This window comes from Anastrepha ludens, chromosome X, assembly GCF_028408465.1.
Source record: "Anastrepha ludens isolate Willacy chromosome X, idAnaLude1.1, whole genome shotgun sequence".
Taxonomy (NCBI): Eukaryota; Metazoa; Arthropoda; class Insecta; order Diptera; family Tephritidae; genus Anastrepha; species Anastrepha ludens.
In genome coordinates, this window is record NC_071503.1 from 21054693 (window position 1) to 21078717 (window position 24025).

The window sequence follows — 24025 nt, forward strand, 5'->3', positions numbered from 1 at the left end:
ATTATGGGTAAAATACGCACGAACTTATGGACTGACCTGTACAATAGCTTTGGAAATTAAATTAAATCATACACTATGTATGGCAAATACATATATTCCACCTTCGCAAGTTTTCAACGAAACTGAGCTGAGAAATTGCACCTCTCTTGTGGGCAGGAGATTTCAATGCGTGGAGTCCACTTTGGGGCGCCACCAGTAAAAGTCTAAATATAGACTTACCATGAAAAGTAGAAAAAAGCAGGCAAAATAGTCAAAATGCATCGTATACATCTGTATAGGAGGCCAGCCAGACCCGAGGTGCCCAACCGAAGGTGTAACTTTTTAAAGTCTTTTTTCGCCTTGTTCGAAGATCTTTTTTAAAAAGTTATATCCATAAATCGATAGAAAATTAAATTTTAGGAAACTACTTGGAAGGCGGCCGCCGTAGCCGAATTGGTTGGTGCGTGACTACCATTCGGAATTCACAGAGAGAACGTAGCGGTCGCTCCTCGACAGTTCCTCCTAAACATACTGCCGTTCGGAATCGGCTTGAAACTGTAGGACCCTCTATTTGTGAAATAACAGCAAGACGCACACCACAAATAGTAGGAGGAGCTCGGCCTAACACTCAAAAAGGGTGTATGCTCCAATTATATATAGGTTAGGTTAAATGGCTGCCCTAGCTAAAGGGCTTACTTGGACAAATGTTAAGAAATTCGTCCGTTGTGGTGCGCATTATATATATATGCTTGGAAGTTCAAGCCGTTAGCTATAATAAAAATATGTTAACTTCACACCCAAACGTCTGCCATCTTGTCCAAGTAAGTTTATTTTTACTTCGACTGCGAGGAGTACAGATGCTCCATCAAAAGGCAATCTGTTACTTCTATTCTTTGCACTTATTACGGGTTATTCTGTCATTTAAATTGGGTTCTCTCAGTACTCTTCGCACAGTTTCTGAATGGCAAGTCTTAGCTAAATTATCTTTGACCATTTCAGTTAAGGGGTTATATACCTTGTGCTGGGCTAAAAAATCGCAAATTTTTTTATGGCATATTCTAAAAGTACATCATCTTAAAAATGTAAATTCAAAATCATAAAGATCGGAGCACTAGAACGAAAGTTACAGACCGTGGAAGCGCGTGACCTTTCTTGAAAATGAAGTGCACGCAAAACTTTAGACACGATTATCTCGAAGTCGTGTTTTTTGAACATTACCGTCGCGGTGATCATTATGTAAAATCAAAGTTACAACCTCGTGAATCTGACGGTTCACTTTTTAAAAATATTTGCATAGTTCGCTGGAATTAATTTTTTTTTGTAGGTTTTCAGCCCCTCAAAAATCATTTTTTTGGTGCAAAGAAGTTTTCATATCGACAAAATTTTTTTTTGGGTAAATAAACCATTCAGATTCACTAAAAAACATTTTTTTTTTTTTTTTGGTTCCAGAAGTTCATAATAAACAATACCGGTCATATCCCACCAAATAGACAGGAGAATCTTCTTTGCGTGAAGGCTATCTCTAGGGGTCGGTTCTGGTGTTTCATCTTTATCTAACTATTGGCGTTTGAGAGCAGGATTATTGTAAAGGGCCCATTTTTCATCTCCAGTAACGACACGGCTTAAAAAACTTTCATTTTCAAGCCGTTGAAGCAGCTGAGAACACATATTCACTCTCTGCTGAAGGTTGGCGACGGAGAGTCTATGCGGAACCCATTTTCCCAGCTTTGAAACCTTTTCCAACTGAACCAGGTGCCTCTGAACTGTTCCATGTAATGAATTTAGCCTCTGAGCTATCATATCAACTGTCAAGTTTGGCTCAGCTTCCACGAGTTCGAGCAAGGCGTCGGAGTTAAAGACTTCAGGACGACCAGCGCGCAGGGCATCCTCCACGTCGCAGTTACCACTTCGGAATTCTGAAAACCACTTTTGCGCACTCCTTACAATCACGGTATCCTCTCCGTGAACAGTGTTTATTTTTGCAGCAGCAGTTGTTGCATTTTTACCACGTTTATAAAAAAAAGTACAAAATATGCCTCTGATACGCGTTCGAAGATTCCATTTTATTTTTTAACAACACGTGCTTCTATCCGCGATTAAAATCACTTGTTCAATGCACAATATATCAAAGAAAATATAAATAGTTACGTTATATTCCGCGAATAACACGGTGCTACAAAATAAAAAAAATCGAAAGAACTCTTCAAGTGATACAGTGCACGTTTTAGGTCAAGACCAGTACAACACAAAACTGTGTTTAGAAAGTTCAAAACACCCTCAAATTTTTAATTTATTGTTAATAACCCGATTTATGGTGTTTTTGATGAAGTAAAAATACATAACTAGCCCATTTTTTAACCGATTTTTTATTTCAATATGGCCTTGGGAAGGGGAGTGTACAGTGCGTTATGAATGTATATAATTCTAAGACTGAACGATTGATGTTCAAAAGAAATTTTCAATAACAAGCTCTGATTTGTGCAATTTTTCCACGTTTTTTTGCAATGTGATGCAATTTTTTGGCCACTATTCTCCAACGGGCACCACAAATGTATACATATTTTTAAACTCCAATAAAATTTGTTCAAAATAAGTCTTCATACATTGAAAGCTGTAAAAAAAAAAAAAAAAAATTTTTGATCGCTTTTTGAAATTAAATGCTTTTTACATTTGGAATAGACACAGCTATAAGACTTTATACTAATAAATAAACCTTTCATTTCAATATTATCAACAGCAAAAAATGGAAACATTTACTACAATTTAAGTTTTGTGTTGAAAATCAGACATACGTCAAAAGGACTAACATTTACCTCAACAAAACTGTTTCAAGATTGGAAATCGGTTAAAATGCAGACGAGCTAAAAATTTTTAAGTGTCGGAATACACTCAAACACGGTTTTTTTAACGATAAATAAAAGATTTGAGGGTGTTAAAAATTTTTTGAACACGGTTCTGCGTCGTTCTCGGCTAGATCTACAGTGCTCATCATGTCACTTCAAAAGTTCTGATTCACTGTAGCACCGTGTAAATTTTTATATATTGTACAAAAATCGTGCAATAGTGAAATTATGGGTAAAATACGCACGAACTTATGGACTGACCTGTACAATAGCTTTGGAAATTAAATTAAATCATACACTATGTATGGCAAATACATATATTCCACCTTTGCAAGTTTTCAACGAAACTGAGCTGAGAAATTGCACCTCTCTTGTGGGCAGGAGATTTCAATGCGTGGAGTCCACTTTGGGGCGCCACCAGTAAAAGTCTAAATATAGACTTACCATGAAAAGTAGAAAAAAGCAGGCAAAATAGTCAAAATGCATCGTATACATCTGTATAGGAGGTGCCCAACCGAAGGTGTAACTTTTTAAAGTCTTTTTTCATCTTGTTCGAAGATCTTTTTTAAAAAGTTATATCCATAAATCGATAGAAAATTAAATTTTAGGAAACTACTTGGAAGGCGGCCGCCGTAGCCGAATTGGTTGGTGCGTGACTACCATTCGGAATTCACAGAGAGAACGTAGCGGTCGCTCCTCGACAGTCACTAGCAAACCTCCGAGTGTATTTCAGCCATGAAAAAGCTCCTCCTAAACATACTGCCGTTCGGAATCGGCTTGAAACTGTAGGACCCTCTATTTGTGAAATAACAGCAAGACGCACTCCACAAATAGTAGGAGGAGCTCGGCCTAACACTCAAAAAGGGTGTATGCTCCAATTATATATAGGTTAGGTTAAATGGCTGCCCTAGCTAAAGGGCTTACTTGGACAAATGTTAAGAAATTCGTCCGTTGTGGTGCGCATTATATATATATGCTTGGAAGTTCAAGCCGTTAGCTATAAAAAGAATATGTTAACTTCACACCCAAAGGTCTGCCATCTTGTCCAAGTAAGTTTATTTTTACTTCGACTGCGAGGAGTACAGATGCTCCACCAAAAGGCAATCTGTTACTTCTATTCTTTGCACTTATTCTGGGATATTCTGTCATTTAAATTGGGTTCTCTCAGTACTCTTCGCACAGTTTCTGAATGGCAAGTCTTAGCAAAATTATCTTTGACCATTTCAGTTAAGGGGTTATATACCTTGTGCTGGGCTAAAAAATCGCAAATTTTTTTATGGCATATTCAAAAAGTACATCATCTTAAAAATGTAAATTCAAAATCATAAAGATCGGAGCACTAGAACGAAAGTTACAGACCGTGGAAGCGCGTGACCTTTCTTGAAAATGAAGTGCACGCAAAACTTTAGACACGATTATCTCGAAGTCGTGTTTTTTGAACATTACCGTCGCGGTGATCATTATGTAAAATCAAAGTTACAACCTAGTGAATCTGAACGGTTCACTTTTTAAAAATATTTGCATAGTTCGCTGGAATTAATTTTTTTTTGTAGGTTTTCAGCCCCTCAAAAATCATTTTTTTGGTGCAAAGAAGTTTTCATATCGACAAAATTTTTGTTTGGGTAAATAAACCATTCAGATTCACTAAAAAACATTTTTTTTTTTTTTTGGTTCCAGAAGTTCATAATAAACAATACCGGTCATATCCCACCAAATAGACAGGAGAATCTTCTTTGCGTGAAGGCTATCTCTAGGGGTCGGTTCTGGTGTTTCATCTTTATCTAACTATTGGCGTTTGAGAGCAGGATTATTGTAAAGGGCCCATTTTTCATCTCCAGTAACGACACGGCTTAAAAAACTTTCATTTTCAAGCCGTTGAAGCAGCTGAGAACACATATTCACTCTCTGCAGAAGGTTGGCGACGGAGAGTCTATGCGGAACCCATTTTCCCAGCTTTGAAACCTTTTCCAACTGAACCAGGTGCCTCTGAACTGTTCCATGTAATGAATTTAGCCTCTGAGCTATCATATCAACTGTCAAGTTTGGCTCAGCTTCCACGAGTTCGAGCAAGGCGTCGGAGTTAAAGACTTCAGGACGACCAGCGCGCAGGGCATCCTCCACGTCGCAGTTACCACTTCGGAATTCTGAAAACCACTTTTGCGCACTCCTTACAATCACGGTATTCTCTCCGTGAACAGTGTTTATTTTTGCAGCAGCAGTTGTTGCATTTTTACCACGTTTATAAAAAAAAGTACAAAATATGCCTCTGATACGCGTTCGAAGATTCCATTTTATTTTTTAACAACACGTGCTTCTATCCGCGATTAAAATCACTTGTTCAATGCACAATATATCAAAGAAAATATAAATAGTTACGTTATATTCCGCGAATAACACGGTGCTACAAAATAAAAAAAATCGAAAGAACTCTTCAAGTGATACAGTGCACGTTTTAGGTCAAGACCAGTACAACACAAAACTGTGTTTAGAAAGTTCAAAACACCCTCAAATTTTTAATTTATTGTTAATAACCCGATTTATGGTGTTTTTGATGAAGTAAAAATATATAACTAGCCCATTTTTTAACCGATTTTTTATTTCAATATGGCCTTGGGAAGGGGAGTGTACAGTGCGTTATGAATGTATATAATTCTAAGACTGAACGATTGATGTTCAAAAGAAATTTTCAATAACAAGCTCTGATTTGTGCAATTTTTCCACGTTTTTTGCAATGTGATGCAATTTTTTGGCCACTATTCTCCAACGGGCACCACAAATGTATACATATTTTTAAACTCCAATAAAATTTGTTCAAAATAAGTCTTCATACATTGAAAGCTGTAAAAGTTACGATTTGAAAAAAAAAAAAATTTTTCACAATTTTTAAAAATCCAGCTGAACCGAGACTGCGAGAGAATACTGCTTGACCGATAGTGCTTTACTGGTCATTCTGGCTAATTTTGAAAGACAGCAATAAGTTTATATAACTATGAATACATCTAGCATATCAAAACTCATTATAACCCAAGCTTACCTAATCCAAACTGACCAACCGAAGCTTGCATGACACAGCAGAACCGTTTGAAATTTGCTGGTAAGCATGTACAATTTAATGAGTGTGAAAAATCATCACTCTTGGATGATCAAGACCTATTGAAACTTAGCGTAAGTGCATCTAACCTAACCTAACCTAACCTAACCTTACCAAACGTTATTTAAATTAAGCTAATATAGATAATGAAATGATAAGACAATGAAATTATGTGTGTTTCAGTGCCGAGTGTATTACATGGAAAAAACTCAGCTCAGGTTGCGTTAGATTCTTTCAGGTTAATGAAGTTTGGTTAGGTTGATTTTAGTTACGAATTTCCTGTAAAGTTATGTTATTTTGTGTTATGCTAGGTAAAAATACGTTACGTTTATTTGTAGATGTTTTGAATCGAGTACACATAGAAGTACAATGCAATCGGTTCAATTGTGTTACGTAGGGGTATATTTAGTGAAGTGAGATTAGGATAAGTTATTCAAGGTTACGTCGAGTTTGGGTAGGTTGGCATTGCAAGCTGATCAAAATGCAATGCAGCAAAGCAGCACAATGGGTTCGGTTGTCTGACGTTGTATTCGGTCGGATTGATTTCGATAACGTTAGGTTAGATGAGGTTTATTAAGGTAATACTATGTCCGGGTAAGTCTGAAAATTTCAGAAGTAAGTCAGCAAATTGTGTTACTTTATGCAATATTACTTTTTTTTTCACGTTATAATATTCTTCTACGGTCTTTGTTCAACTCGAGAATGTTCTGTTTTTATTTTATTTCTACAAAAACGTTCTTCACTTGGAAAATTTCAATAATGCTAGATTCCGAATGGACACAGGTATGAGTAAATATACTTAATTATACACGAATTTTGCGAATAATAACGAAGACCCGCATTAAATTTGCAAATATGAAAGTAGTGCGCAAAACTTTCAGTTTACTGATTTTTTTTGTTTCACAAAAAAATCCGTTACTTCGAGACATTTTGATCGCTTTTTGAAATTAAATGCTTTTTACATTTGGAATAGACACAGCTATAAGACTTTATACTAATAAATAAACCTTTCATTTCAATATTATCAACAGCAAAAAATGGAAACATTTACTACAATTTAAGTTTTGTGTTGAAAATCAGACATACGTCAAAAGGACTAACATTTACCTCAACAAAACTGTTTCAAGATTGGAAATCGGTTAAAATTCAGACGAGCTACAAATTTTTAAGTGTCGGAATACACTCAAACACGGTTTTTTTAACGTTAAATAAAAGATTTGAGGGTGTTAAAAATTTTTTGAACACGGTTCTGCGTCGTTCTCGGCTAGATCTACAGTGCTCATCATGTCACTTCAAAAGTTCTGATTCACTGTAGCACCGTGTAATTTTTTATATATTGTACAAAAATCGTGCAATAGTGAAATTATGGGTAAAATACGCACGAACTTATGGACTGACCTGTACAATAGCTTTGGAAATTAAATTAAATCATACACTATGTATGGCAAATACATATATTCCACCTTCGCAAGTTTTCAACGAAACTGAGCTGAGAAATTGAACCTCTCTTGTGGGCAGGAGATTTCAATGCGTGGAGTCCACTTTGGGGCGCCACCAGTAAAAGTCTAAATATAGACTTATCATGAAAAGTAGAAAAAAGCAGGCAAAATAGTCAAAATGCATCGTATACATCTGTATAGGAGGCCAGCCAGACCCGAGGTGCCCAACCGAAGGTGTAACTTTTTAAAGTCTTTTTTCGCCTTGTTCGAAGATCTTTTTTAAAAAGTTATATCCATAAATCGATAGAAAATTAAATTTTAGGAAACTACTTGGAAGGCGGCCGCCGTAGCCGAATTGGTTGGTGCGTGACTACCATTCGGAATTCACAGAGAGAACGTAGCGGTCGCTCCTCGACAGTTCCTCCTAAACATACTGCCGTTCGGAATCGGCTTGAAACTGTAGGACCCTCTATTTGTGAAATAACAGCAAGACGCACACCACAAATAGTAGGAGGAGCTCGGCCTAACACTCAAAAAGGGTGTATGCTCCAATTATATATAGGTTAGGTTAAATGGCTGCCCTAGCTAAAGGGCTTACTTGGACAAATGTTAAGAAATTCGTCCGTTGTGGTGCGCATTATATATATATGCTTGGAAGTTCAAGCCGTTAGCTATAATAAAAATATGTTAACTTCACACCCAAAGGTCTGCCATCTTGTCCAAGTAAGTTTATTTTTACTTCGACTGCGAGGAGTACAGATGCTCCACCAAAAGGCAATCTGTTACTTCTATTCTTTGCACTTATTACGGGTTATTCTGTCATTTAAATTGGGTTCTCTCAGTACTCTTCGCACAGTTTCTGAATGGCAAGTCTTAGCTAAATTATCTTTGACCATTTCAGTTAAGGGGTTATATACCTTGTGCTGGGCTAAAAAATCGAAAATTTTTTTATGGCATATTCTAAAAGTACATCATCTTAAAAATGTAAATTCAAAATCATAAAGATCGGAGCATTAGAACGAAAGTTACAGACCGTGGAAGCGCGTGACCTTTCTTGAAAATGAAGTGCACGCAAAACTTTAGACACGATTATCTCGAAGTCGTGTTTTTTGAACATTACCGTCGCGGTGATCATTATGTAAAATCAAAGTTACAACCTCGTGAATCTGAACGGTTCACTTTTTAAAAATATTTGCATAGTTCGCTGGAATTAATTTTTTTTTGTAGGTTTTCAGCCCCTCAAAAATCATTTTTTTGGTGCAAAGAAGTTTTCATATCGACAAAATTTTTTTTTGGGTAAATAAACCATTCAGATTCACTAAAAAACATTGTTTTTTTTTTTTTTTTTGGTTCCAGAAGTTCATAATAAACAATACCGGTCATATCCCACCAAATAGACAGGAGAATCTTCTTTGCGTGAAGGCTATCTCTAGGGGTCGGTTCTGGTGTTTCATCTTTATCTAACTATTGGCGTTTGAGAGCAGGATTATTGTAAAGGGCCCATTTTTCATCTCCAGTAACGACACGGCTTAAAAAACTTTCATTTTCAAGCCGTTGAAGCAGCTGAGAACACATATTCACTCTCTGCTGAAGGTTGGCGACGGAGAGTCTATGCGGAACCCATTTTCCCAGCTTTGAAACCTTTTCCAACTGAACCAGGTGCCTCTGAACTGTTCCATGTAATGAATTTAGCCTCTGAGCTATCATATCAACTGTCAAGTTTGGCTCAGCTTCCACGAGTTCGAGCAAGGCGTCGGAGTTAAAGACTTCAGGACGACCAGCGCGCAGGGCATCCTCCACGTCGCAGTTACCACTTCGGAATTCTGAAAACCACTTTTGCGCACTCCTTACAATCACGGTATCCTCTCCGTGAACAGTGTTTATTTTTGCAGCAGCAGTTGTTGCATTTTTACCACGTTTATAAAAAAAAGTACAAAATATGCCTCTGATACGCGTTCGAAGATTCCATTTTATTTTTTAACAACACGTGCTTCTATCCGCGATTAAAATCACTTGTTCAATGCACAATATATCAAAGAAAATATAAATAGTTACGTTATATTCCGCGAATAACACGGTGCTACAAAATAAAAAAAATCGAAAGAACTCTTCAAGTGATACAGTGCACGTTTTAGGTCAAGACCAGTACAACACAAAACTGTGTTTAGAAAGTTCAAAACACCCTCAAATTTTTAATTTATTGTTAATAACCCGATTTATGGTGTTTTTGATGAAGTAAAAATATATAACTAGCCCATTTTTTAACCGATTTTTTATTTCAATATGGCCATGGGAAGGGGAGTGTACAGTGCGTTATGAATGTATATAATTCTAAGACTGAACGATTGATGTTCAAAAGAAATTTTCAATAACAAGCTCTGATTTGTGCAATTTTTCCACGTTTTTTGCAATGTGATGCAATTTTTTGGCCACTATTCTCCAACGGGCACCACAAATTTATACATATTTTTAAACTCCAATAAAATTTGTTCAAAATAAGTCTTCATACATTGAAAGCTGTAAAAGTTACGATTTGAAAAAAAAAAAATTTTTCACAATTTTTAAAAATCCAGCTGAACCGAGACTGCGAGAGAATACTGCTTGACCGATAGTGCTTTACTGGTCGTTCTGGCTAATTTTGAAAGACAGCAATAAGTTTATATAACTATGAATACATCTAGCATATCAAAACTCATTATAACCCAAGCTTACCTAATCCAAACTGACCAACCGAAGCTTGCATGACACAGCAGAACCGTTTGAAATTTGCTGGTAAGCATGTACAATTTAATGAGTGTGAAAAATCATCACTCTTGGATGATCAAGACCTATTGAAACTTAGCGTAAGTGCATCTAACCTAACCTAACCTAACCTAACCTTACCAAACGTTATTTAAATTAAGCTAATATAGATAATGAAATGATAAGACAATGAAATTATGTGTGTTTCAGTGCCGAGTGTATTACATGGAAAAAACTTAGTTCAGGTTGCGTTAGATTCTTTCAGGTTAATGAAGTTTTGTTAGGTTGATTTTAGTTACGAATTTCCTGTAAAGTTATGTTATTTTGTGTTATGCTAGGTAAAAATACGTTACGTTTATTTGTAGATGTTTTGAATCGAGTACACATAGAAGTACAATGCAATCGGTTCAATTGTGTTACGTAGGGGTATATTTAGTGAAGTGAGATTAGGATAAGTTATTCAAGGTTACGTCGAGTTTGGGTAGGTTGGCATTGCAAGCTGATCAAAATGCAATGCAGCAAAGCAGCACAATGGGTTCGGTTGTCTGACGTTGTATTCGGTCGGATTGATTTCGATAACGTTAGGTTAGATGAGGTTTATTAAGGTAATACTATGTCCGGGTAAGTCTGAAAATTTCAGAAGTAAGTCAGCAAATTGTGTTACTTTATGCAATATTACTTTTTTTTTCACGTTATAATATTCTTCTACGGTCTTTGTTCAACTCGAGAATGTTCTGTTTTTATTTTATTTCTACAAAAACGTTCTTCACTTGGAAAATTTCAATAATGCTAGATTCCGAATGGACACAGGTATGAGTAAATATACTTAATTATACACGAATTTTGCGAATAATAACGAAGAGCCGCATTAAATTTGCAAATATGAAAGTAGTGCGCAAAACTTTCAGTTTACTGATTTTTTTTGTTTCACAAAAAAATCCGTTACTTCGAGACATTTTGATCGCTTTTTGAAATTAAATGCTTTTTACATTTGGAATAGACACAGCTATAAGACTTTATACTAATAAATAAACCTTTCATTTCAATATTATCAACAGCAAAAAATGGAAACATTTACTACAATTTAAGTTTTGTGTTGAAAATCAGACATACGTCAAAAGGACTAACATTTACCTCAACAAAACTGTTTCAAGATTGGAAATCGGTTAAAATTCAGACGAGCTACAAATTTTTAAGTGTCGGAATACACTCAAACACGGTTTTTTTAACGATAAATAAAAGATTTGAGGGTGTTAAAAATTTGTTGAACACGGTTCTGCGTCGTTCTCGGCTAGATCTACAGTGCTCATCATGTCACTTCAAAAGTTCTGATTCACTGTAGCACCGTGTAATTTTTTATATACAAAAATCGTGCAATAGTGAAATTATGGGTAAAATACGCACGAACTTATGGACTGACCTGTACAATAGCTTTGGAAATTAAATTAAATCATACACTATGTATGGCAAATACATATATTCCACCTTCGCAAGTTTTCAACGAAACTGAGCTGAGAAATTGAACCTCTCTTGTGGGCAGGAGATTTCAATGCGTGGAGTCCACTTTGGGGCGCCACCAGTAAAAGTCTAAATATAGACTTATCATGAAAAGTAGAAAAAAGCAGGCAAAATAGTCAAAATGCATCGTATACATCTGTATAGGAGGCCAGCCAGACCCGAGGTGCCCAACCGAAGGTGTAACTTTTTAAAGTCTTTTTTCGCCTTGTTCGAAGATCTTTTTTAAAAAGTTATATCCATAAATCGATAGAAAATTAAATTTTAGGAAACTACTTGGAAGGCGGCCGCCGTAGCCGAATTGGTTGGTGCGTGACTACCATTCGGAATTCACAGAGAGAACGTAGCGGTCGCTCCTCGACAGTTCCTCCTAAACATACTGCCGTTCGGAATCGGCTTGAAACTGTAGGACCCTCTATTTGTGAAATAACAGCAAGACGCACACCACAAATAGTAGGAGGAGCTCGGCCTAACACTCAAAAAGGGTGTATGCTCCAATTATATATAGGTTAGGTTAAATGGCTGCCCTAGCTAAAGGGCTTACTTGGACAAATGTTAAGAAATTCGTCCGTTGTGGTGCGCATTATATATATATGCTTGGAAGTTCAAGCCGTTAGCTATAATAAAAATATGTTAACTTCACACCCAAAGGTCTGCCATCTTGTCCAAGTAAGTTTATTTTTACTTCGACTGCGAGGAGTACAGATGCTCCACCAAAAGGCAATCTGTTACTTCTATTCTTTGCACTTATTACGGGTTATTCTGTCATTTAAATTGGGTTCTCTCAGTACTCTTCGCACAGTTTCTGAATGGCAAGTCTTAGCTAAATTATCTTTGACCATTTCAGTTAAGGGGTTATATACCTTGTGCTGGGCTAAAAAATCGAAAATTTTTTTATGGCATATTCTAAAAGTACATCATCTTAAAAATGTAAATTCAAAATCATAAAGATCGGAGCATTAGAACGAAAGTTACAGACCGTGGAAGCGCGTGACCTTTCTTGAAAATGAAGTGCACGCAAAACTTTAGACACGATTATCTCGAAGTCGTGTTTTTTGAACATTACCGTCGCGGTGATCATTATGTAAAATCAAAGTTACAACCTCGTGAATCTGAACGGTTCACTTTTTAAAAATATTTGCATAGTTCGCTGGAATTAATTTTTTTTTGTAGGTTTTCAGCCCCTCAAAAATCATTTTTTTGGTGCAAAGAAGTTTTCATATCGACAAAATTTTTTTTTGGGTAAATAAACCATTCAGATTCACTAAAAAACATTGTTTTTTTTTTTTTTTTTGGTTCCAGAAGTTCATAATAAACAATACCGGTCATATCCCACCAAATAGACAGGAGAATCTTCTTTGCGTGAAGGCTATCTCTAGGGGTCGGTTCTGGTGTTTCATCTTTATCTAACTATTGGCGTTTGAGAGCAGGATTATTGTAAAGGGCCCATTTTTCATCTCCAGTAACGACACGGCTTAAAAAACTTTCATTTTCAAGCCGTTGAAGCAGCTGAGAACACATATTCACTCTCTGCTGAAGGTTGGCGACGGAGAGTCTATGCGGAACCCATTTTCCCAGCTTTGAAACCTTTTCCAACTGAACCAGGTGCCTCTGAACTGTTCCATGTAATGAATTTAGCCTCTGAGCTATCATATCAACTGTCAAGTTTGGCTCAGCTTCCACGAGTTCGAGCAAGGCGTCGGAGTTAAAGACTTCAGGACGACCAGCGCGCAGGGCATCCTCCACGTCGCAGTTACCACTTCGGAATTCTGAAAACCACTTTTGCGCACTCCTTACAATCACGGTATCCTCTCCGTGAACAGTGTTTATTTTTGCAGCAGCAGTTGTTGCATTTTTACCACGTTTATAAAAAAAAGTACAAAATATGCCTCTGATACGCGTTCGAAGATTCCATTTTATTTTTTAACAACACGTGCTTCTATCCGCGATTAAAATCACTTGTTCAATGCACAATATATCAAAGAAAATATAAATAGTTACGTTATATTCCGCGAATAACACGGTGCTACAAAATAAAAAAAATCGAAAGAACTCTTCAAGTGATACAGTGCACGTTTTAGGTCAAGACCAGTACAACACAAAACTGTGTTTAGAAAGTTCAAAACACCCTCAAATTTTTAATTTATTGTTAATAACCCGATTTATGGTGTTTTTGATGAAGTAAAAATATATAACTAGCCCATTTTTTAACCGATTTTTTATTTCAATATGGCCATGGGAAGGGGAGTGTACAGTGCGTTATGAATGTATATAATTCTAAGACTGAACGATTGATGTTCAAAAGAAATTTTCAATAACAAGCTCTGATTTGTGCAATTTTTCCACGTTTTTTGCAATGTGATGCAATTTTTTGGCCACTATTCTCCAACGGGCACCACAAATTTATACATATTTTTAAACTCCAATAAAATTTGTTCAAAATAAGTCTTCATACATTGAAAGCTGTAAAAGTTACGATTTGAAAAAAAAAAAATTTTTCACAATTTTTAAAAATCCAGCTGAACCGAGACTGCGAGAGAATACTGCTTGACCGATAGTGCTTTACTGGTCGTTCTGGCTAATTTTGAAAGACAGCAATAAGTTTATATAACTATGAATACATCTAGCATATCAAAACTCATTATAACCCAAGCTTACCTAATCCAAACTGACCAACCGAAGCTTGCATGACACAGCAGAACCGTTTGAAATTTGCTGGTAAGCATGTACAATTTAATGAGTGTGAAAAATCATCACTCTTGGATGATCAAGACCTATTGAAACTTAGCGTAAGTGCATCTAACCTAACCTAACCTAACCTAACCTTACCAAACGTTATTTAAATTAAGCTAATATAGATAATGAAATGATAAGACAATGAAATTATGTGTGTTTCAGTGCCGAGTGTATTACATGGAAAAAACTTAGTTCAGGTTGCGTTAGATTCTTTCAGGTTAATGAAGTTTTGTTAGGTTGATTTTAGTTACGAATTTCCTGTAAAGTTATGTTATTTTGTGTTATGCTAGGTAAAAATACGTTACGTTTATTTGTAGATGTTTTGAATCGAGTACACATAGAAGTACAATGCAATCGGTTCAATTGTGTTACGTAGGGGTATATTTAGTGAAGTGAGATTAGGATAAGTTATTCAAGGTTACGTCGAGTTTGGGTAGGTTGGCATTGCAAGCTGATCAAAATGCAATGCAGCAAAGCAGCACAATGGGTTCGGTTGTCTGACGTTGTATTCGGTCGGATTGATTTCGATAACGTTAGGTTAGATGAGGTTTATTAAGGTAATACTATGTCCGGGTAAGTCTGAAAATTTCAGAAGTAAGTCAGCAAATTGTGTTACTTTATGCAATATTACTTTTTTTTTCACGTTATAATATTCTTCTACGGTCTTTGTTCAACTCGAGAATGTTCTGTTTTTATTTTATTTCTACAAAAACGTTCTTCACTTGGAAAATTTCAATAATGCTAGATTCCGAATGGACACAGGTATGAGTAAATATACTTAATTATACACGAATTTTGCGAATAATAACGAAGAGCCGCATTAAATTTGCAAATATGAAAGTAGTGCGCAAAACTTTCAGTTTACTGATTTTTTTTGTTTCACAAAAAAATCCGTTACTTCGAGACATTTTGATCGCTTTTTGAAATTAAATGCTTTTTACATTTGGAATAGACACAGCTATAAGACTTTATACTAATAAATAAACCTTTCATTTCAATATTATCAACAGCAAAAAATGGAAACATTTACTACAATTTAAGTTTTGTGTTGAAAATCAGACATACGTCAAAAGGACTAACATTTACCTCAACAAAACTGTTTCAAGATTGGAAATCGGTTAAAATTCAGACGAGCTACAAATTTTTAAGTGTCGGAATACACTCAAACACGGTTTTTTTAACGATAAATAAAAGATTTGAGGGTGTTAAAAATTTGTTGAACACGGTTCTGCGTCGTTCTCGGCTAGATCTACAGTGCTCATCATGTCACTTCAAAAGTTCTGATTCACTGTAGCACCGTGTAATTTTTTATATACAAAAATCGTGCAATAGTGAAATTATGGGTAAAATACGCACGAACTTATGGACTGACCTGTACAATAGCTTTGGAAATTAAATTAAATCATACACTATGTATGGCAAATACATATATTCCACCTTCGCAAGTTTTCAACGAAACTGAGCTGAGAAATTGCACCTCTCTTGTGGGCAGGAGATTTCAATGCGTGGAGTCCACTTTGGGGCGCCACCAGTAAAAGTCTAAATATAGACTTACCATGAAAAGTAGAAAAAAAGCAGGCAAAATAGTCAAAATGCATCGTATACATCTGTATAGGAGGCCAGTCAGACCCGAGGTGCCCAACCGAAGGTGTAACTTTTTAAAGTCTTTTTTCGCCTTGTTCGAAGATCTTTTTTAAAAAGTTATATCCATAAATCGATAGAAAATTAAATTTTAGGAAACTACTTGGAAGGCGGCCGCCGTAGCCGAATTGGTTGGTGCGTGACTACCATTCGGAATTCACAGAGAGAACGTAGCGGTCGCTCCTCGACAGTTCCTCCTAAACATACTGCCGTTCGGAATCGGCTTGAAACTGTAGGACCCTCTATTTGTGAAATAACAGCAAGACGCACACCACAAATAGTAGGAGGAGCTCGGCCTAACACTCAAAAAGGGTGTATGCTCCAATTATATATAGGTTAGGTTAAATGGCTGCCCTAGCTAAAGGGCTTACTTGGACAAATGTTAAGAAATTCGTCCGTTGTGGTGCGCATTATATATATATGCTTGGAAGTTCAAGCCGTTAGCTATAATAAAAATATGTTAACTTCACACCCAAAGGTCTGCCATCTTGTCCAAGTAAGTTTATTTTTACTTCGACTGCGAGGAGTACCGATGCTCTATCAAAAGGCAATCTGTTACTTCTATTCTTTGCACTTATTACGGGTTATTCTGTCATTTAAATTGGGTTCTCTGAGTACTCTTCGCACAGTTTCTGAATGGCAAGTCTTAGCTAAATTATCTTTGACCATTTCAGTTAAGGGGTTATATACCTTGTGCTGGGCTAAAAAATCGAAAATTTTTTTATGGCATATTCTAAAAGTACATCATCTTAAAAATGTAAATTCAAAATCATAAAGATCGGAGCACTAGAACGAAAGTTACAGACCGTGGAAGCGCGTGACCTTTCTTGAAAATGAAGTGCACGCAAAACTTTAGACACGATTATCTCGAAGTCGTGTTTTTTGAACATTACCGTCGCGGTGATCATTATGTAAAATCAAAGTTACAACCTCGTGAATCTGAACGGTTCACTCTTTAAAAATATTTGCATAGTTCGCTGGAATTAATTTTTTTTTGTAGGTTTTCAGCCCCTCAAAAATCATTTTTTTGGTGCAAAGAAGTTTTCATATCGACAAAATTTTTTTTTGGGTAAATAAACCATTCAGATTCACTAAAAAACATTTTTTTTTTTTTGGTTCCAGAAGTTCATAATAAACAATACCGGCCATATCCCACCAAATAGACAGGAGAATCTTCTTTGCGTGAAGGCTATCTCTAGGGGTCGGTTCTGGTGTTTCATCTTTATCTAACTATTGGCGTTTGAGAGCAGGATTATTGTAAAGGGCCCATTTTTCATCTCCAGTAACGACACGGCTTAAAAAACTTTCATTTTCAAGCCGTTGAAGCAGCTGAGAACACATATTCACTCTCTGCTGAAGGTTGGCGACGGAGAGTCTATGCGGAACCCATTTTCCAACTGAACCAGGTGCCTCTGAACTGTTCCATGTAATGAATTTAGCCTCTGAGCTATCATATCAACTGTCAAGTTTGGCTCAGCTTCCACGAGTTCGAGCAAGGCGTCGGAGTTAAAGACTTCAGGACGACCAGCGCGCAGGGCATCCTCCACGTCGCAGTTACCACTTCGCAATTCTGAAAACCACTTTTGCGCACTCCTTACAATCACGGTATCCTCTCCGTGAACAGTGTTTATTTTTGCAGCAGCAGTTGTTGCATTTTTACCACGTTTATAAAAAAAAGTACAAAATATGCCTCTGATACGCGTTCGAAGATTCCATTTTATTTTTTAACAACACGTTCTTCTATCCGCGATTAAAATCACTTGTTCAATGCACAATATATCAAAGAAAATATAAATAGTTACGTTATATTCCGCGAATAACACGGTGCTACAAAATAAAAAAAATCGAAAGAACTCTTCAAGTGATACAGTGCACGTTTTAGGTCAAGACCAGTACAACACAAAACTGTGTTTAGAAAGTTCAAAACACCCTCAAATTTTTAATTTATTGTTAACCGATTTTTTAACCGACATTTTTAACCGATTTTTTATTTCAATATGGCCTTGGGAAGGGGAGTGTACAGTGCGTTATGAATGTATATAATTCTAAGACTGAACGATTGATGTTCAAAAGAAATTTTCAATAACAAGCTCTGATTTGTGCAATTTTTCCACGTTTTTTTGCAATGTGATGCAATTTTTTGGCCACTATTCTCCAACGGGCACCACAAATTTATACATATTTTTAAACTCCAATAAAATTTGTTCAAAATAAGTATTCATACATTGAAAGCTGTAAAAGTTACGATTTGAAAAAAAACAAATTTTCACAATTTTTAAAAATCCAGCTGAACCGAGACTGCGAGAGAATACTGCTTGACCGATAGTGCTTTACTGGTCATTCTGGCTAATTTTGAAAGACAGCAATAAGTTTATATAACTATGAATACATCTAGCATATCAAAACTCATTATAACCCAAGCTTACCTAATCCAAACTGACCAACCGAAGCTTGCATGACACAGCAGAACCGTTTGAAATTTGCTGGTAAGCATGTACAATTTAATGAGTGTGAAAAATCATCACTCTTGGATGATCAAGACCTATTGAAACTTAGCGTAAGTGCATCTAACCTAACCTAACCTAACCTAACCTTACCAAACGCTATTTAAATTAAGCTAATATAGATAATGAAATGATAAAACAATGAAATTATGTGTGTTTCAGTGCCGAGTGTATTACATGGAAAAAACTCAGCTCAGGTTGCGTTAGATTCTTTCAGGTTAATGAAGTTTGGTTAGGTTGATTTTAGTTACGAATTTCCTGTAAAGTTATGTTATTTTGTGTTATGCTAGGTAAAAATACGTTACGTTTATTTGTAGATGTTTTGAATCGAGTACACATAGAAGTACAATGCAATCGGTTCAATTGTGTTACGTAGGGGTATATTTAGTGAAGTGAGATTAGGATAAGTTATTCAAGGTTACGTCGAGTTTGGGTAGGTTGGCATTGCAAGCTGATCAAAATGCAATGCAGCAAAGCAGCACAATGGGTTCGGTTGTCTGACGTTGTATTCGGTCGGATTGATTTCGATAACGTTAGGTTAGATGAGGTTTATTAAGGTAATACTATGTCCGGGTAAGTCTGAAAATTTCAGAAGTAAGTCAGCAAATTGTGTTACTTTATGAAATATTTTTTTTTTCACGTTATAATATTCTTCTACGGCCTTTGTTCAACTCGAGAATGTTCTGTTTTTATTTTATTTCTACAAAAACGTTCTTCACTTGGAAAATTTCAATAATGCTAGATTCCGAATGGACACAGGTATGAGTAAATATACTTAATTATACACGAATTTTGCGAATAATAACGAAGAACCGCATTAAATTTGCAAATATGAAAGTAGTGCGCAAAACTTTCAGTTTACTGATTTTTTTTGTTTGACAAAAAAATCCGTTACTTCGAGACATTTTGATCGCTTTTTGAAATTAAATGCTTTTTACATTTGGAATAGACACAGCTATAAGACTTTATACTAATAAATAGACCTTTCATTTCAATATTATCAACAGCAAAAAATGGAAACATTTACTACAATTTAAGTTTTGTGTTGAAAATCAGACATACGTCAAAAGGACTAACATTTACCTCAACAAAACTGTTTCAAGATTGGAAATCGGTTAAAATGCAGACGAGCTACAAATTTTTAAGTGTCGGAATACACTCAAAAACGGTTGTTTTAACGATAAATAAAAGATTTGAGGGTGTTAAAAATTTTTTGAACACGGTTCTGCGTCGTTCTCGGCTAGATCTACAGTGCTCATCAAGTCACTTCAAAAGTTCTGATTCACTGTAGCACCGTGTAATTTTTTATATACAAAAATCGTGCAATAGTGAAATTATGGGTAAAATACGCACGAACTTATGGACTGACCTGTACAATAGCTTTGAAAATTAAATTAAATCATACACTATGTATGGCAAATACATATATTCCACCTTCGCAAGTTTTCAACGAAACTGAGCTGAGAAATTGCACCTCTCTTGTGGGCAGGAGATTTCAATGCGTGGAGTCCACTTTGGGGCGCCACCAGTAAAAGTCTAAATATAGACTTACCATGAAAAGTAGAAAAAAGCAGGCAAAATAGTCAAAATGCATCGTATACATCTGTATAGGAGGTGCCCAACCGAAGGTGTAACTTTTTAAAGTCTTTTTTCGTCTTGTTCGAAGATCTTTTTTAAAAAGTTATATCCATAAATCGATAGAAAATTTAATTTTAGGAAACTACTTGGAAGGCGGCCGCCGTAGCCGAATTGGTTGGTGCGTGACTACCATTCGGAATTCACAGAGAGAACGTAGCGGTCGCTCCTCGACAGTCACTAGCAAACCTCCGAGTGTATTTCAGCCATGAAAAAGCTCCTCCTAAACATACTGCCGTTCGGAATCGGCTTGAAACTGTAGGACCCTCTATTTGTGAAATAACAGCAAGACGCACACCACAAATAGTAGGAGGAGCTCGGCCTAACACTCAAAAAGGGTGTATGCTCCAATTATATATAGGTTAGGTTAAATGGCTGCCCTAGCTAAAGGGCTTACTTGGACAAATGTTAAGAAATTCGTCCGTTGTGGTGCGCATTATATATATATGCTTGGAAGTTCAAGCCGTTAGCTATAATAAAAATATGTTAACTTCACACCCAAACGTCTGCCATCTTGTCCAAGTAAGTTTATTTTTACTTCGACTGCGAGGAGTACAGATGCTCTATCAAAAGGCAATCTGTTACTTCTATTCTTTGCACTTATTACGGGTTATTCTGTCATTTAAATTGGGTTCTCTCAGTACTCTTCGCACAGTTTCTGAATGGCAAGTCTTAGCTAAATTATCTTTGACCATTTCAGTTAAGGGGTTATATACCTTGTGCTGGGCTAAAAAATCGAAAATTTTTTTATGGCATATTCTAAAAGTACATCATCTTAAAAATGTAAATTCAAAATCATAAAGATCGGAGCACTAGAACGAAAGTTACAGACCGTGGAAGCGCGTGACCTTTCTTGAAAATGAAGTGCACGCAAAACTTTAGACACGATTATCTCGAAGTCGTGTTTTTTGAACATTACCGTCGCGGTGATCATTATGTAAAATCAAAGTTACAACCTCGTGAATCTGAACGGTTCACTTTTTAAAAATATTTGCATAGTTCGCTGGAATTAATTTTTTTTGTAGGTTTTCAGCCCCTCAAAAATCATTTTTTTGGCGCAAAGAAGTTTTCATATCGACAAAATTTTGTTTTGGGTAAATAAACCATTCAGATTCACTAAAAAACATTGTTTTTTTTTTTTTTTTTGGTTCCAGAAGTTCATAATAAACAATACCGGTCATATCCCACCAAATAGACAGGAGAATCTTCTTTGCGTGAAGGCTATCTCTAGGGGTCGGTTCTGGTGTTTCATCTTTATCTAACTATTGGCGTTTGAGAGCAGGATTATTGTAAAGGGCCCATTTTTCATCTCCAGTAACGACACGGCTTAAAAAACTTTCATTTTCAAGCCGTTGAAGCAGCTGAGAACACATATTCACTCTCTGCTGAAGGTTGGCGACGGAGAGTCTATGCGGAACCCCTTTTCCCAGCTTTGAAACCTTTTCCAACTGAACCAGGTGCCTCTGAACTGTTCCATGTAATGAATTTAGCCTCTGAGCTATCATATCAACTGTCAAGTTTGGCTCAGCTTCCACGAGTTCGAGCAAGGCGTCGGAGTTAAAGACTTCAGGACGACCAGCGCGCAGGGCATCCTCCACGTCACAGTTACCACTTCGGAATTCTGAAAACCGCTTTTGCGCACTCCTTACAATCACGGTATCCTCTCCGTGAACAGTGTTTATTTTTGCAGCAGCAGTTGTTGCATTTTTACCACGTTTATAAAAAAAAGTACAAAATATGCCTCTGATACGCGTTCGAAGATTCCATTTTATTTTTTAACAACACGTGCTTCTATCCGCGATTAAAATCACTTGTTCAATGCACAATATATCAAAGAAAATATAAATAGTTACGTTATATTCCGCGAAAAACACGGTGCTACAAAATAAAAAAAATCGAAAGAACTCTTCAAGTGATACAGTGCACGTTTTAAGTCAAGACCAGTACAACACAAAACTGTGTTTAGAAAGTTCAAAACACCCTCAAATTTTTAATTTATTGTTAATAACCCGATTTATGGTGTTTTTGATGAAGTAAAAATACATAACTAGCCCATTTTTTAACCGATTTTTTATTTCAATATGGCCTTGGGAAGGGGAGTGTACAGTGCGTTATGAATGTATATAATTCTAAGACTGAACGATTGATGTTCAAAAGAAATTTTCAATAACAAGCTCTGATTTGTGCAATTTTTCCACGTTTTTTTGCAATGTGATGCAATTTTTTGGCCACTATTCTCCAACGGGCACCACAAATTTATACATATTTTTAAACTCCAATAAAATTTGTTCAAAATAAGTCTTCATACATTGAAAGCTGTAAAAGTTACGATTTGAAAAAAAAAAAATTTTTCACAATTTTTAAAAATCCAGCTGAACCGAGACTGCGAGAGAATACTGCTTGACCGATAGTGCTTTACTGGTCATTCTGGCTAATTTTGAAAGACAGCAATAAGTTTATATAACTATGAATACATCTAGCATATCAAAACTCATTATAACCCAAGCTTACCTAATCCAAACTGACCAACCGAAGCTTGCATGACACAGCAGAACCGTTTGAAATTTGCTGGTAAGCATGTACAATTTAATGAGTGTGAAAAATCATCACTCTTGGGTGATCAAGACCTATTGAAACTTAGCGTAAGTGCATCTAACCTAACCTAACCTAACCTTACCAAACGTTATTTAAATTAAGCTAATATAGATAATGAAATGATAAGACAATGAAATTATGTGTGTTTCAGTGCCGAGTGTATTACATGGAAAAAACTCAGCTCAGGTTGCGTTAGATTCTTTCAGGTTAATGAAGTTTGGTTAGGTTGATTTTAGTTACGAATTTCCTGTAAAGTTATGTTATTTTGTGTTATGCTAGGTAAAAATACGTTACGTTTATTTGTAGATGTTTTGAATCGAGTACACATAGAAGTACAATGCAATCGGTTCAATTGTGTTACGTAGGGGTATATTTAGTGAAGTGAGATTAGGATAAGTTATTCAAGGTTACGTCGAGTTTGGGTAGGTTGGCATTGCAAGCTGATCAAAATGCAATGCAGCAAAGCAGCACAATGGGTTCGGTTGTCTGACGTTGTATTCGGTCGGATTGATTTCGATAACGTTAGGTTAGATGAGGTTTATTAAGGTAATACTATGTCCGGGTAAGTCTGAAAATTTCAGAAGTAAGTCAGCAAATTGTGATACTTTATGCAATATTACTTTTTTTCACGTTATAATATTCTTCTACGGTCTTTGTTCAACTCGAGAATGTTCTGTTTTTATTTTATTTCTACAAAAACGTTCTTCACTTGGAAAATTTCAATAATGCTAGATTCCGAATGGACACAGGTATGAGTAAATATACTTAATTATACACGAATTTTGCGAATAATAACGAAGAACCGCATTAAATTTGCAAATATGAAAGTAGTGCGCAAAACTTTCAGTTTACTGATTGTTTTTGTTTCACAAAAAAATCCGTTACTTCGAGACATTTTGATCGCTTTTTGAAATTAAATGCTTTTTACATTTGGAATAGACACAGCTATAAGACTTTATACTAATAAATAAACCTTTTTAAAAACCATTTCAATATTATCAACAGCAAAAAATGGAAACATTTACTACAATTTAAGTTTTGTGTTGAAAATCAGACATACGTCAAAAGGACTAACATTTACCTCAACAAAACTGTTTCAAGATTGGAAATCGGTTAAAATGCAGACGAGCTACAAATTTTTAAGTGTCGGAATACACTCAAAAACGGTTGTTTTAACGATAAATAAAAGATTTGAGGGTGTTAAAAATTTTTTGAACACGGTTCTGCGTCGTTCTCGGCTAGATCTACAGTGCTCATCAAGTCACTTCAAAAGTTCTGATTCACTGTAGCACCGTGTAATTTTTT